Source organism: Vicugna pacos, chromosome 10 (assembly GCF_048564905.1).
Source record: "Vicugna pacos chromosome 10, VicPac4, whole genome shotgun sequence".
In the NCBI taxonomy this organism is placed as follows: Eukaryota; Metazoa; Chordata; class Mammalia; order Artiodactyla; family Camelidae; genus Vicugna; species Vicugna pacos.
Genome location: NC_132996.1, coordinates 68630013 through 68644530, shown reverse-complemented (window position 1 = coordinate 68644530; position 14518 = coordinate 68630013).

Below are 14518 nucleotides of genomic sequence, written 5' to 3'. Positions count from 1 at the left end.
TATTATAAATTAATTTTTTTAACTTTTTTGACGTGGACACTAGAACATTTAAAATTACACGTGACTTGCATTATATTTCTACTGGGCAGCACTGCTCTAGCTCACGGTTTAGATGTGGAATTAGCTGAGTGGTCCAAAGGCAGTCTTTGACTTGCTCTATTGGGTGGACTGGGAAAAGTTGCTGATATTCCTGAATCTTGTTTTTTTTCCTCTGTGAAGGTAAGGCTTGCGAAAATTGCACAATAATGCAAGTGAAACCCTTGCACAATGCCTGGCACCTGGAATGCCCTTGATAAATGTAAACTATCCTGATTGTGAACATGGCAGGGATTAGACAGAACTCTGATAGTGGGAACTGCTGGTTACCTCATATCTATAGTTTTCTTCTAACACCAAGACACTCCTGCTTTTTAGCTGGACCTGTGGCTGCCCAAAATCAAGACTGCATCTTCCAGACTTCCTTGCAGCCAGGTGTGGTCATGGGATAGGTCTCTGTCCAATAGCATGGGAGTCAAAGAGGCTTGGGCATCCTCAGGGCTGTGCCCTTAAGGAGAAGAAGGGGCGTTCCCCCACTTCCCCTTCTCTCCCTTCCCCGAGGTTGGAATGGGGAGGCGGTGGTAGGCATCTGGAATGGGGACTGGAGGACAAACGCAATGCCTGAGGGATGAGAGAGTTATAAAGAGAAAAATCTTGGTTATCTCTTGCTGTAGAGACATATTCTTCCCTGCCCTAAGGCTTATGCCTGGATTATTACAAAAGAGTGAAATTCTTTTTTTTTTAAGGCCACTGTTACTGTGGCTTACTCTAGCTCATGCAGCTCTGGTGCTCAGAGGTTGCCCACACTGGCGCTTTGGACACCAGGATTCCCGTGCTTGTCTTGGTCCAGATCAGTTCAGAACCAGGCAGGGCCGAGCTTGTGTGCTGAGGTCCTCTGTGTGGCTGGAGGCAGCCAGGAATGGACATTGTTGCTTCTCCAAGGGCATTCATCTCTACTCCTTTGTCCTGTTTGCAGGGGAAGAGCCCAGCAGGCTGGGTGTTTATATGCAGTCAACCCGCGGTGGCTGACCAGGTCCCCTTGGAGCTGCCCAGAGTGGCTCCGGACGGCTCTGAATGGACCTGCATTCATAAGGTCCAAAAGATTCCTGGTGGCCATAAGTACAGAGGTGTTCTGGTTTATAAATTAGTTTCAGTATTTATAAACTAGTCTCTGAAAAATGAGTTAAGTAAGGACGACTCCCCCAGAGCCTGGACATCTCTCAGGATGTGATATACATCGTTTTCAAATGTGCAAAGCTGAGGACCAGAATCTGGAGGATGAAGGTGAAGGAAGGTAAAGGAAGCCATGGAGAACCAGTGTAGATGGTGGAGAACCAGTGTAGACAGTCAGGCCTTCATCAGTGTCAGCTCCCAGCTCGCGTCTCACCTTTTGTGTTCTCACAAGGACAAAATGAAAGCTCTGGGTTTCATAACAGGTGGTCACTGAAAAACCAGGGGAATCAGTGAACATGGGTGCAATGCCCTCTCCTCTGAATGTGGAAAGCCACGGAGAAACCTGGAGGAAGGAGCTGTTTCTTGTCAAAGAATTTGACTGTAATTTCAGTATAGAGGTTTAAAATATGTCCACAAATTCTTTGATACTTCTCCATCAAAAGGTGAAGCCTCATTCCCCTCTCCTTACGCGTGGCCTGGATTTAGGGACTCGTTTTTAGTGGACAGAATGTGGCAGAAGAGACGCCTGGGACAAGGACGTTAAAGCCAGCCTCTCTCAGGTCATTTGGCCCAGGGAAGACTTCTGGTATGTCATGAGGCCACTCAAGCAGCCCTAGGGACAAACTGCATGGCAAAGCCTGAGGCCTCCTGTCAACAGACATGAGTGAGCGTCTTGAAAGCAGATCTTCCAGCCCCAGTCCAAACTTTGGATGATGGCAGCCCCAGCCAACATCCTGACTGCAGAAGCACCCAGCTAAGCTGCTCCTGGCGCCTGACCCACAGAAACTGTGAAATAATGTGTTTGTTTCAAGCTGCTAAATTTTAGCATAATTTGTTACATGGCCGTAGATATGTCACATACCCAGGTTTCTTGAGATTTCTCTGGGCAGGTGCTTCCCTTGAACTCATCTCTTCTGTGGCTGTATGAGTTCTTACCGTATTTTCAGAGATACAAAATCTTTAGGAAGAAAAAGTTAAAAATACTTATTTGGTGACTTGATTACAGAACGAGAATACACAAGCAGGTGTATCATTTTTTTTTAAGTTTACAGTGATCCTGAGTGGTGTTGAGGTGGCCTCGCCCAAAGGTGCCACTTCCACACGGTGACACACAGAGTTTTATATCTAGCCCAGACTTTTCCTCTGAAGGCCAGAGGTGCAGGCGCAACTGTTCTTTTGGTGCCTCTTTTAGAGAGGACGCATCTTAAATTCAATATTCCCAAAACTAGATTAAGGGTTCCCATACCTGGTCTTCTCTGGCATTACCTCTCCCAGCAGATGACACTAGTGTTCACAAAGGTCCACACGTCAGAAGCCTCGGGGTCACCAGGACAAAGCTCTCCTCCCTTCCCACTGTGTTTCCTATTCTGTTTACAGGCAGACTTCATCTTCCTGTGCTTCACAGATACTGCGTTTTTTTTTGCAGATTGAAGATTTGTGGCAACCCTTCCACAAGCAAGTCTCTTGGGACTGTTTTTCCAAGAGCGTTTGCCCACTCTGTGTCTCTGGGTCCCACTGCAGTACTTCTCACAATATTTCAAATGTTCTCATGATTGTCATGTTTGTTATGGTGATCTGGGGTCAGTGATCTCTGATGTTGCCACTACGACTCACTGAACACTCAGATGATAGCGTTTTTTTTTTTAGCAATAAAATATTTTAGAATTAAAGTATGCACATTGTTTTAGACATAATGCTGTTGCACACTTAGAGTGCAGTATAGTGTAAACATAACTTTTTAATGCACTGGGAAGTCGAAAAATTCTTGTGACTCACTTTATTGTAATATTCACTTTATTGCGGTGGTCTGGAACCAAACCTGCAGTATCTCCAAGATGTACCTGTATTTCCCTCTTATCTCCCCAAGGAAACCCTCTTTCCTCTCTCCATCACCACCATCCTCATCCCTGCTACCATCCTGTCTCACTGGATGACCTACCAACTGGTCCCCACACCGTGTCTCTCTTCCAATCAATTTTCTACTCCATACCAGAGCGATCTTTTCAAAAAGCAATGTAGTCCTGTCACACCTGCCTCCTCATGCCCCCTCTTATGTAAGACCAATCCTTCACGTCCCATTGCTTATAGGATGAAGAACCACATGTTTACTGAGACTTCAAGCCTCTGCCCAGTCTGGCCCCAGTCACCTCCCTCCAGCCTCCTCTGATATTACTCGTCTCTTTGATTTCTGTGCTCCAGCCCCAGTGGCCTGACTTCCATAAATGAGCCAAGCCTCATCCTGCCACAGGACCCTTGCACTTGCCCTTACCTCTGCTTGGGTCTCTCTTTGCCCCTCTCATTGCCTGGGAGCTCCCACTCTTTCTTCAGGTCACAGACAAGCAAGAAACTATCATCAACCCACCCAACAAGGTCAGTGACCCTTTATCATATTCTCTCATAACTCATCTTAATGGAAATTTTATATTATTTTTGACCCCACGCTAGACACTAGGGGCCCTATCTGTATATTCACAGTTGTGTTGCAATGTCTAGCATGTAAGAAGTGCTCAGTAAGTATCAGGTGAATGAAAAAATGAATAAATGAATGAATATTACCTCCTTTAATCTTCAGAATAGCCCTGTGAGGTACACTTTATTATCTCCATTTTGAAGATGGGGAAACTGAGGATTAATGTGTTATCAAGGTCATGTGCCAGAATCTGAACTCACCTCCGGCTGACTCTAGAGACCACATCATCTATCCCTCTGTTGCACTTTTGCCCAAATATCTTTCTGAGTTTTGTTTAATTTTTTTCCACTTCCTTTTATATAACCTGAATATTTCCTGAGATTCTCTTAACAGCCTCCTCTCTTTTTAAAAAAAAGGAGTTATTGCTGTGAGGTTTTAAGAATTATTTGTAAATTGTACATGATGGGAAGGCCAGGCAAATTGCTTTCCTCCTATTGTAGAACAGCTTAATATTTTGTGCTTAAGCAGAACCTCCAAGTGCAGTTGTGCAGGCTGTTCACTGAGCAAGGGGTCCTGGCCAAATGGCTACTGAATCAAGCCCATGTTTTGCTAGCCAAGCTGTTCATCCTGCTGTGAAGCTATATCTCCCTGGGAGTGAGGTAGGGGGCGGGACTCTTTCTAACTTGCGCAAAGGCACCATTCCCTCACCAAGCTGGGTACCCAGGGAGCTGCATCTGCCTGGAGGACGTGCCTTTTTCAAGTTCACTTACTAGTGGTGTATGGGCTAGGTGCCCCTGCATTTATGGCCAGCCCACTCACATGTTTTAATTGACTCAAGCACCCTCTAGTGTAAGAATTTAGGAAGAAAAGGCAACTTGTTTATTTGGGGAGTCTGATATATAAAAGGCAAAATGCGGACATGACGTCAATCCTTCTTCCCCTCCCTTTCCCAACTTTGCTCTCAAAGTACACGATTCTTACCATCTAGACATCCTTCCTTTGGACGTGATGCGACCTGTCCTTCTAGAACCAGATTTGGACTGACCTAGGCCCTCATTTTGGCTGTTTATCTTGTCCTTATAGGTGACATCGTGAGAGATGAGTTGGGTCTCCAAGGGTCACTGAACATACAAGACAAACTCTGCTTCTCCCTTTAGCAAACATTCACTGAAGGGCAATCCAAGGTGACTCATTTCCAACGCGGTCCCCTGGCTTCCTCCACCCCCAACCCCATTTATCAAAGAACAGCTGTCCTTCCTCAAGGCTGGTGAGTGGGTGCTGTTCCCCTTCAGAGGGGTTTTACCCTAAGGTCCACTCGGAGGAAAGCTGTTGGTCCAGCGCTCCAGCTCTCTTGGGCTGGAGTAATGAATCCAGATGTGTTCTCCCTGCTTGGGCTTCTCAGCTGCTTTGTTTCTTCTTAATAGGTCTATTTTATAATCCTGACTAAGTCCTTCTGAGGCCTGCTGCTGGCCAATTAGAGGCAAGGAGTGTGCTGGGAGCAGCCCTGGCTGGGGAACCAGGAGGTGTGGCCGGGTTCTCTCTCCAGGTAGGGCTGGAGGTGGGCTAGGATTTTATGACAACTGACCTTGAGTTGCCCTTGAGTAAGTGCTTGATAAAGAGATGTCGTCCTGGGGTCTGAGAGCTGATGAAAGGCTGCCCTGAAGAGAGAACAATGGTAGCATTATTTAAGCCTTTTTTTTTGGTATTTTGCATAGTCGTCCTCTCTTGCCCAGAACTGCTGTGGAAACTTTTGTCTAGTTGGAAATCACCCAGGAAAGTCACATTCTTTATACATCATCTTATCATTAAAAGTAGTCAGGACTCACTAGGAGAGGTCCCCCCTTGCAAATGAAGGAGACCTGATGCCCAGTGCCCCTTCAGCAACTGGACTCTAACATCCCAACAGTGACAACTGTGTTTGGAGACAGCTGGAGAGGAAGTATGTAGAGCACAATGATGGTGGGAACTTTCTGCATCGGATACCGTAGCCGCAAGCCACACATGGCTACTGAGCCCTTAGAATGTGGCTAGTGGAACCCAGGAACTAAACTTTAAATTTAATTTAATTTAATTAATTTCAGTTTCAATCTCAGTAGCCACAGGTGCTCAATACAACCTCACTGGACAGCACAGACTGACTCTGGAGTCTAAATTCAGAACACTGTAACCCCAAACAACTTTAAAATATTTGTAAAGACCCAAATGATGTCAAAAAGTGGTTATATTAAATGTTTTAGGCAGGCAAAGCTCAGTACTGGGAAGCAGAGGGAAGACTAAAAAGCATCCCACTGTTCCTGCTTCCAGAAGCTTGTCTTGACAAGGAGACAGGATATGGAACATTAACTAAGATGTAAGAATTGAAGAATCTACGAGCTGATGAGACGTAAAGCTTATTTAGTCCTTTTCCAATTGTGTTGTTAGACTCAACTGCAACGTAATGCTGATGCTAATGCCATGAATGTCATCCACCAAGAGTCAGCAAGGACAGTGGCACTTTTGAAATGGTGGAGTAAGGACCGCCAAAATCTTCTCCCCCATAAAAACAATGTGAACACTTGCCAAAGATGTTAAAATCAACTTTTTCAGTACTCTGAAAGTTAATCAAAATTAATCAAAGGCTTCCAACAGATGCTCAACAGATTAGTCATTAGGGAAATGCAAATCAAAACCACAATGAGATACCACTTTACACCCAGCAGGTTGACTGTAATGGAAAAAAAAAAAAGGCAAGTAACAAGTATTGGCAAGGATGTGAAGAACCTGGAACTTTCATACATGGCTTTGCTGGTGGGAAGGTAAAATGGTGCAGCTGCCGTGTGGTTCCTCCAAAGTTACCATATGCCCCAGTAATTCTTCTCCTAGGCATGTAATCAAAAGAATTGAAAACAGGTATTCAAACAAATACTTGTACACAAATGTTCGAAGCAGCTCTATTCACCATATCCCCAAAGTGGAAACAACTCAAATGACCATTAGCTGATGAATGGATAAAAAAAATGTGGTTTATCCATACAATGGAATATTATTTGGGCATAAAAAGAAACGACACACTGATACATGCCACAAGGTGGCTAGCCCTTGAAAGCATTGTGCTAAGTGAAAGAAACCAGACACAAGAGACCACATTTTATATAATTCCATTTATGTGAAATACCCCAAATAGACAAATCTATAGAGAAAGAAAGTAGATCAGTGATTGCCAGGTTTTAGAGGAAGGGAGGAATGAGGAGTGACTCCTAATGGATACCGAGTCTTTTTTTGGAGGTGATGAAAAAGTCCTAAAATTAGACAATGGTGATAGTTGCATGATTCTGTCAATATACAAAGACCACAGACTTATAAACTGTAAAAGATAAGTTTATGGTATGTGAATTATAGCTCAATAAAGCTATTATGAAAAACAAATACATAAAACTACCGATTAAAAAAAACTAGTTTGTCCTTTAGCTTTTTTGCTTTGTTTTAATTATTTATTTATTTGCTTTAATTATTTACTTTTTAAATTGTGATTAAAATATACACAACATAAAATTGACCATTTTAACCACTTTTAAGTGTACAGTGCAGTGGCATTAAGTACCTTCATATTGTATTGCAGCCATCATAGAACGGTTTTCATCTTGCAAAACTGAAACTCTGTGCCCATTAAACAGTAGCTCCCCATCCTCGTCTCCCTCCAGCCTCTGGCAACCATCATTCTTCTGTCTCTATGAGTTTGACTGCTCTAAGGACCTCCTATCAGTAGAATCATACAGTATTTGTCCTTTTGTGACTGGCTTATTTCACTAAGTATAATGTCCTCAAGGTCCTTTCCTGGTGGAGCATGTGTCAGAATCTCTTTCCTTTTTAAGACTAAATCATATTCCATTGGAGGTACATGCCACATTTTGTTTGTCTACTCATCCATTAATGGACACTTGGGTTGCTTCCATGCGTTAGCTATTGTGAGCAATGCTGTGATAAAAATCGGTGTGCAATGTGTCTTCTTGTCCCTTCTTTTAATTCTTTTGGGTGTATACCTAGAAGTGGAATGGCTGGATGATATGGTAATTCTTTTTTTTTTAATTTTTTGAGCAACTGCCATACTGTTTTTCATAGTGGTTGCACCGTTTTACATTCTCACCAGCAGCGCACAAGGGTTCACATTTCTCCACATCCTTGCCAACACTTGTTTTTTTTGTGAACTTGTATTTCACTGTGGTTTTGACTTGTATTTCCCTAATGAGTGTGTCTTAGTCAGTTTGGTCTGGATAACAGAATACCGTAAATTGGGTGGATTAAAAAACAAACATTTATTTCTCATTGTTCTGAAGACTGGGAAGTCCACAGGCAAGGTGCTGAAATGGTGTCTGGTGAGAGTCTTCTTCATGGTTTGCAGATGACTGCCTTCTTACCGTATCTTGACGTGGTAGAGAGAGATCTGGTGGTTCTTCCTCTTTCCATAAGGGCTTTAATCCCTTCTTAAGGGCCCCACCCTTAAGAACTAATCTAACTCTAATTATCTCCCAAAGTCTCTACCTTCAAATAAAAACACATTTGGGGGCAGGGTTTCAAAATATGAACTTTGGGAAAGACAGGAACATTTAGTCTGTAGAAATTAGTGATGCTGAAGCAATTAGTGTGCTTATCAGCTATTTGTGTATCTTTGCAGAAATGTCTATTTAAGTGCTTTGCCTGTTTTTGAATCAGGTGGTTTGTTTTTGTTGTTGTTGAGTTTCAGGAGTTCCCTATATATTATGGATTTAAATCCTTATCAGATATGTGATTTGTAAATACTTTCTCCCATTCTGTAGGATGCCTTTTACCCTGTTGATAGTATCCTTTGATGCACAAAAGTTTTTCATTTTGATATGTCTTTTAACTTTTCAGTTCAATTTATAAGACTCATGTGACATGTACTTTGTTCATTTAGATAATTAAATTTCTGTTTTAAATAGTTTATAAATTTTAATTGCCTAACAAATAGGATCTTAACAAGTTCTTAATTCTACAAATCTAACAAACTTAATTTATAGACATGATGAAACTTGAGTTCTGCTGTACATGTCAATACTGGCTACTCCTTAACTGGCCCATCTAATCCATTCACTGCTTGTGTTAATTCTGAACTCTCTTCCCAGTTTTCCCACCTGGCAGAATCACAATTGCTTACAGATGTGGAAATTACACCCAGTGGGATTCTGAGCATTCTCCCTGACTTTTGCCAGGCTCTGTTGTCACAGCTATCAGGCTCCTTCTAATGACACCTGGATAGAAATAATGCTGGAAAGGTTGTATACAAAATGTTAACAGTCATCTTCTACGGGTAATGAGATCACAGGTGATTTCCGTTTTCTTCTCTGGACTTTTCTGCATTATCAGAGTTTCCAGAAAGAATCATGAATCATTCATTCAATGAATATTTATTGAGTGATTGCTCTATCTGCAGTACCATACTTGGCTCTGGGCAGAACCAGGCAGCTGTGGTACCCGCCCTCACAAAGTTTACAACTTGGTAGAAAAGGTAGACATCGAACAAGAAGGACAAGTGTGACAATAAAATGTCCAAGGAGCTATGGTTCTATTCCAAGAGCTTGTAGCCCAATCTGGAGGGCCTGGAGATGCTCGGATCCTTTTCCTTTTTCTTCGAGTCTGTGACCTCAACTAACAGCTTTCCAGAAAAACCTCCCCTGGGGCTCAAATTAGCCACAGTCAGTTTCTGTTGCTTAAGACTGCAAGAATCTTAGTAGACAAGTGCCTTACCTACTCAGAAATGAATTATTTGCTCATCAGATTATGAGTTCCCAGTATACAGTGTTATTGCCCCATTTTACAGATGAGGTAAGCCAAGCTTAAAGAGGTTAAATGTCTTGCTCAAGTTTACACACTTAGTAAGTAGTAGCAGTGGGACATAGGGGTACTTGGAATAATGGGAAAATAATAGTTTTATGGAAATGCACACCTGGGTTCAAATCACAACTCTGCCACTTACTGGCTATATGACTTTAAGCTAGAAGAGTATTAACTGAACACTTCATAGGTACCAGGTAGGGTGATTTGCATATATAATGTCATTTAATCCTTATGATGACTTTGTTGGGTAGGACTTATTTTACCCCAATTTACAGATGAAAAAACTGAGAATCAGAGCAGTTAAATGACTTGCCCAAGATCACATAAAAAACACTTGGAAGGAATTTACCTCTAAATGTGAAGTGAGAGTAGGAGATGGACAGAATATGGGGAAGAAAATTTCAACTTTTTTTTTTCAAATGGTTTCCTCTCATGTTTGAGCTTTTACATGTGAATTTTGGGGTGGGAATAGATAAAAATGTATGAATAATATGATTATCACTACATGAAGAATTTACGGTGTTAGGTACGGTCTGGGAAGGGAGTACCCTGGCATAACCACGTCAGAGTACTGGGGCCAGTGTGGCAGCCAGCATCTCAAACGTCTCCCAAAGATCTTCACCTCTTCTTATCCAAGACCACAAGTAGATCCCTTTGACATGAATCAGGGCTAACCTGTGTGATTAACAGAATGTGGCACAAGAGTGTGCATTCTGAGGCTAAGGTCATAAAAGGCATTCTGGGTTCTTCCTTGAACTGTGGATCACTCCTTCTGGAGGAAGCCAGTTACCATATTGTAAGGACGCTTAGGCAGCCTTGTGGAGAGGCCTGTGTGGAGAGGAACTCAGGCCTCCTGCCAACTGCCCGCTCCCGCTTGCCAGCTACCTCGGAAGTGGATCCTCCAACGCCAGTCAAGACTTTGAATGGCTGCAACCCCACGAAAGTTCCTGAGTTAGAACCACCCAGCTGAGTCCTTCTTGAATTCCTGACCCACAGAAACCATCAGAAATAATAAATATTTATTCTTTTCCAAGCCACCAAGTTTGGGATGAGTTGTTAGGCAGCAGTAGGTAACCAACATGGGGGAGTGGGGTGGAGATCATGGCTGATTATTTCACTCTGCTTTTCCAAACTTTCCACAATGTCCTGTAATTTCAAAAAACAGTGGTAAAAAAATATTTAAAAGAGGAGAGGGAAGCAGGCTATCTCTATACTTCTGTGTTTGTTCCAGTGCATCCCAACGTTTTTCTTTTTACGAAATTAATAGAAAATATATTTGTTCAGCCCATGGCAGGAGGTTGTGGGGCTGAGGGAGATTTGGAGTATTTCCATGGAAGCATGGTGAAAACATTACATTGTCTTACTATTTACTTTTTTTTTTAAATGAAGATAATAAAAATAATGCAATGCATTAGGAAAGCGGGTTGAATTTGTATTATACTTGTCTCCAAAATATTTTAAAATATTTTAATAAGAAAGTTGAGTTGGCTTCAGAGCATAACCTTTTTATATCAGGTTTTATGCTTGAGATGACTGTGCCCAATTCTTTTTAATGATGATTTTTTTGAATTCAAAAATTCTTCAAATTCCTTAAAATTTTTTAAAATTTATTTTTTATTTATGAAAATTTTTCTTCTTTTTTTGTGGGGGAGGTAACTAGACTTATTTTAATGGCAGTATTGGGGACAGAACTCAGGGCCTCAGGCATGCTAAGCAGACACTCTACCACTGAACTATACCCTCCCTCCCCAAATTTTTCAAATTCTTGATACTTACCATCAGTGCAAAATTTCATTTGTACAGGTAGCTGTCAGCAAAAGATGAAGGTTATTGCTTTTTATCTTCATAGATATTCCTGTCTTGCCATTAATCAGAATGTGGATAATTCTGATGCAGGAAAAGGGATGTGGAGCGTGAGAAGGGCTGTGTCCCAGGCTTCGGTTGAACCCCTGGAATGTGCCCCACCAAATGTGGGTCCTTGGCTTCACGCAAGAAAGAATTTAAGAGCGAGCCACAGTTAAGTAGAGGTAGATTTATTTAGAGAGATACATACTGCATGGAGTGTAAGGCAAGAGAAAGGCAAGGAAAGAGATGTGGGAATTGGGTGCTCAGGTTAAACTAAAGGTAGGTACACACTCCATAGACAGAGTGCAGGCCATCTCTGAAGGGGAGGAAGCGGAAAAGGCCACTAGGCGTGGTGTTGCCAGTTTTTATGGGCTCAGAAGCTTCACTCACCTACAGGTGGGATCATTCCAACTGCTCTGGGGAAGGGACTGGGATTCCCAGGGATTGGGCCACGGCCCATTCTTTGGCCTTTTATAGTTAGCCTTGGGACTGCGGGTATGTTATTGATCACGCTGTTACAATGAGCATATAATGAAGCTCAAGGTCTACTAGAAGTCAAACCTCTTAATCCTCAAGGTCAACTAGGAGGTGAATCTTCGACCATTTTGGTGAATCTTCCACCATTTTGGTGTTAGATTGCTGTCGTTACTTGAGTGGCTGTGCCCTGCCCCCTTCCCTCCTGTCTCAATTCTATTTGTTTAAATTGCTTTCTATGGTGCGATTGTCTTTTAAATCCAATAGCCCTGCATCTCTGTCTGAAACACTGAGACTTTTAGCATATTGTTAATGGATTTTTTAACTTCAATCAGATTTTTGCATATCAATATTTCAAGACAGTAGTGTAGCTTTTCCTCAAGCAGACCCAGAAATTGCTTTTCCAGTCTTGATACTTCTTCTTTAGGGTTTGGTTTTTCACAACTACACATCCCTCGTGAACAATTTTTAATCTCTGAATTCTGTTCCACATACTTCGTCAGAACACGCTAGCTTACCTCCACGTGGCTTTTGCATTTTTCAGTATTAAACTCATCCAGCAGCTCAAAAAGTTCGGCTAGTAACTACCCTTCTCCAAATCTGTAAAGCAAGAATCATTCAGAGAATAATTTTTGAATTCTTCTATTTTGCCCCTATTTCTTTCCTTTGGGCAGCCAACGTATTACCATGAAATTACGGAGAGGGGTGTTCTGACCCCAGTTCTTTCTCACAAAGCTGAAAACAAGGACTGTTGCAGTGGGGACGTTTTGGAATTAGTCTTGGCATCAGTGATGCGCAATTCGGTCTAGGGTCAGACAAGCTCACAGAAGAGCCTCTAGGCTGTTAAACAGGTTATTCCTTTGTGACATAAAATTTGTTTACGGCAAAACAGGAAAAATTGTAAACAATAAAAATTCTTTTCTGGCCTTTGGCCTCCTCTTTCCCCCAGCTGTGCACTGTGTACCTGCATTAGGCATCGACCAGCTTCCCCCATCACAGGAATACCTGCTTAGCCATAAGGAGCAACATTCTCCTAGCATCAACACGACGACTGAAAAGGCAGCATTCCTTCTTGATCTTGTAAGGGGTCACATCACCCACCAGGCTGACGCTTAGATTTGGATTCTGTAAACTGTCGATAATACATCATTTTATGCACACTCCTCTCTGCCTCAAAAATCTTATATAACTGTTCCTTGATTTCTAACCACTGGAACAGTTCCCAGAACTTTCTGAGGTGGCCTTCCTGGGCTATAATCCTCAAATTTGGCTTGAATAAAGTTTTCCATTTCTTTCTTAGATCAACTCATTACCATTTTAATAACACCTTCCTTCCATGGTAGCCTCATCTTCGGTATCAAAATCTCAGTGTATCTAAAAAATATGTCATTTGATTCAAAGTCTTTATTTACCACTTTGGATATTTCACCGCCAGTGGTTTGTTCTTGCAGAACAGGTGTCAACCACTGAGTCTGGTCACTAGTCTATAGCTTGTTTGCAATATACACTGGTTTTCAAATGAGTGTTGTCAGTGCATTGCTAATAGTAATTTTCAAAGTATCAACTTTGATATTTCCTTTGCTTCCATGGTCCCAAATTCAACCTTTCCAATTTCCATGTGAGCTGAAATGAACAGGTAAAATGAGCAACGGTGGATAAGTATGAGGCATTTTCGTTTGACTGTTAATGCAGAGCCCTATAATCAGCTTTTTGAACTCTATCTTAGATAGACACATTTTTAAAGTTAATATAGTTTCCTGTTTGTAAAAAGCATACAAAATCTTGTTTTTCTATCCAGATCTCCCATTTAGTTTTCCTGACTTCTCCCTTAGCATTCAGCAGTGAAAGGTCACTTTTTTTTTTTGAATCTTTGTGACTATTTCATTCATTCCAGGAAAGTGAACTGAGCACCTACTATGTGCTGGCCATAGTACCAGGCAAAGATGACCTATCCTTGCCTTTTCAGGAGCCACTGGAGAGAGACCAGCATGTGAATGAATCCATTACAACACAGTGGAATTGAAGGGTAGAGGGCATCACAGGAGCCCAGTTACAGGCAGGGGAGGTCAGGGAGTGCTGCCTGGAAGAGGTGACTCTCAAGGTGTATTTCAATGTATGACTAGGCACAGCTTTCAAGTTTACTGATCTGTTGAGGGCTGTGGATTGAGAACAACTTGAATAGAAAAGATCGCATTCAGATTGCTGAACAAGAGGTGGAATCCATGAGAGGGACTGAGAATTTGATGCATCAACACCAGGGCCTTGGGACAGATTTTTGGAGAAGTCTCATTCAAGCGCTGTTCTAAGGGCTAAACTGCTGAAAGACTGACCTTGGCGACACAGCAGATTGCAGTGGTTCCTGCCCAAATGTGATAGTCCTACTTCTTTCCTAGATTGTGCCTTTTCTTGGGCTGTAGGAGGCTGAGCAATGATCTAATTTAATTCTCTGGCAACTGCAGGAGGAAAGGATTAGATAAGGAAAATTGCCCAAAGCCACTCACTGGGCCAGTCCCTTATGAATCTAATCTGAGTTCCGGTGAAGGTCAAGGTCAGGGATGCAGGCACGTTTCAACCTCTGGGCTGGAAATGGATCTGAGGTCAGAGGGACGCTGTGTCATTCCTCTGCACAGCTTCTGGGGAACTGAACCACATCCCACATCTGCAAAGTGGAATTTCTAGGACCGCCAGTGATGGGTGATGGGTGATGGGTGGAGGTCTCTATCCGTTGCCTGAGTCTGGCTTCATAAT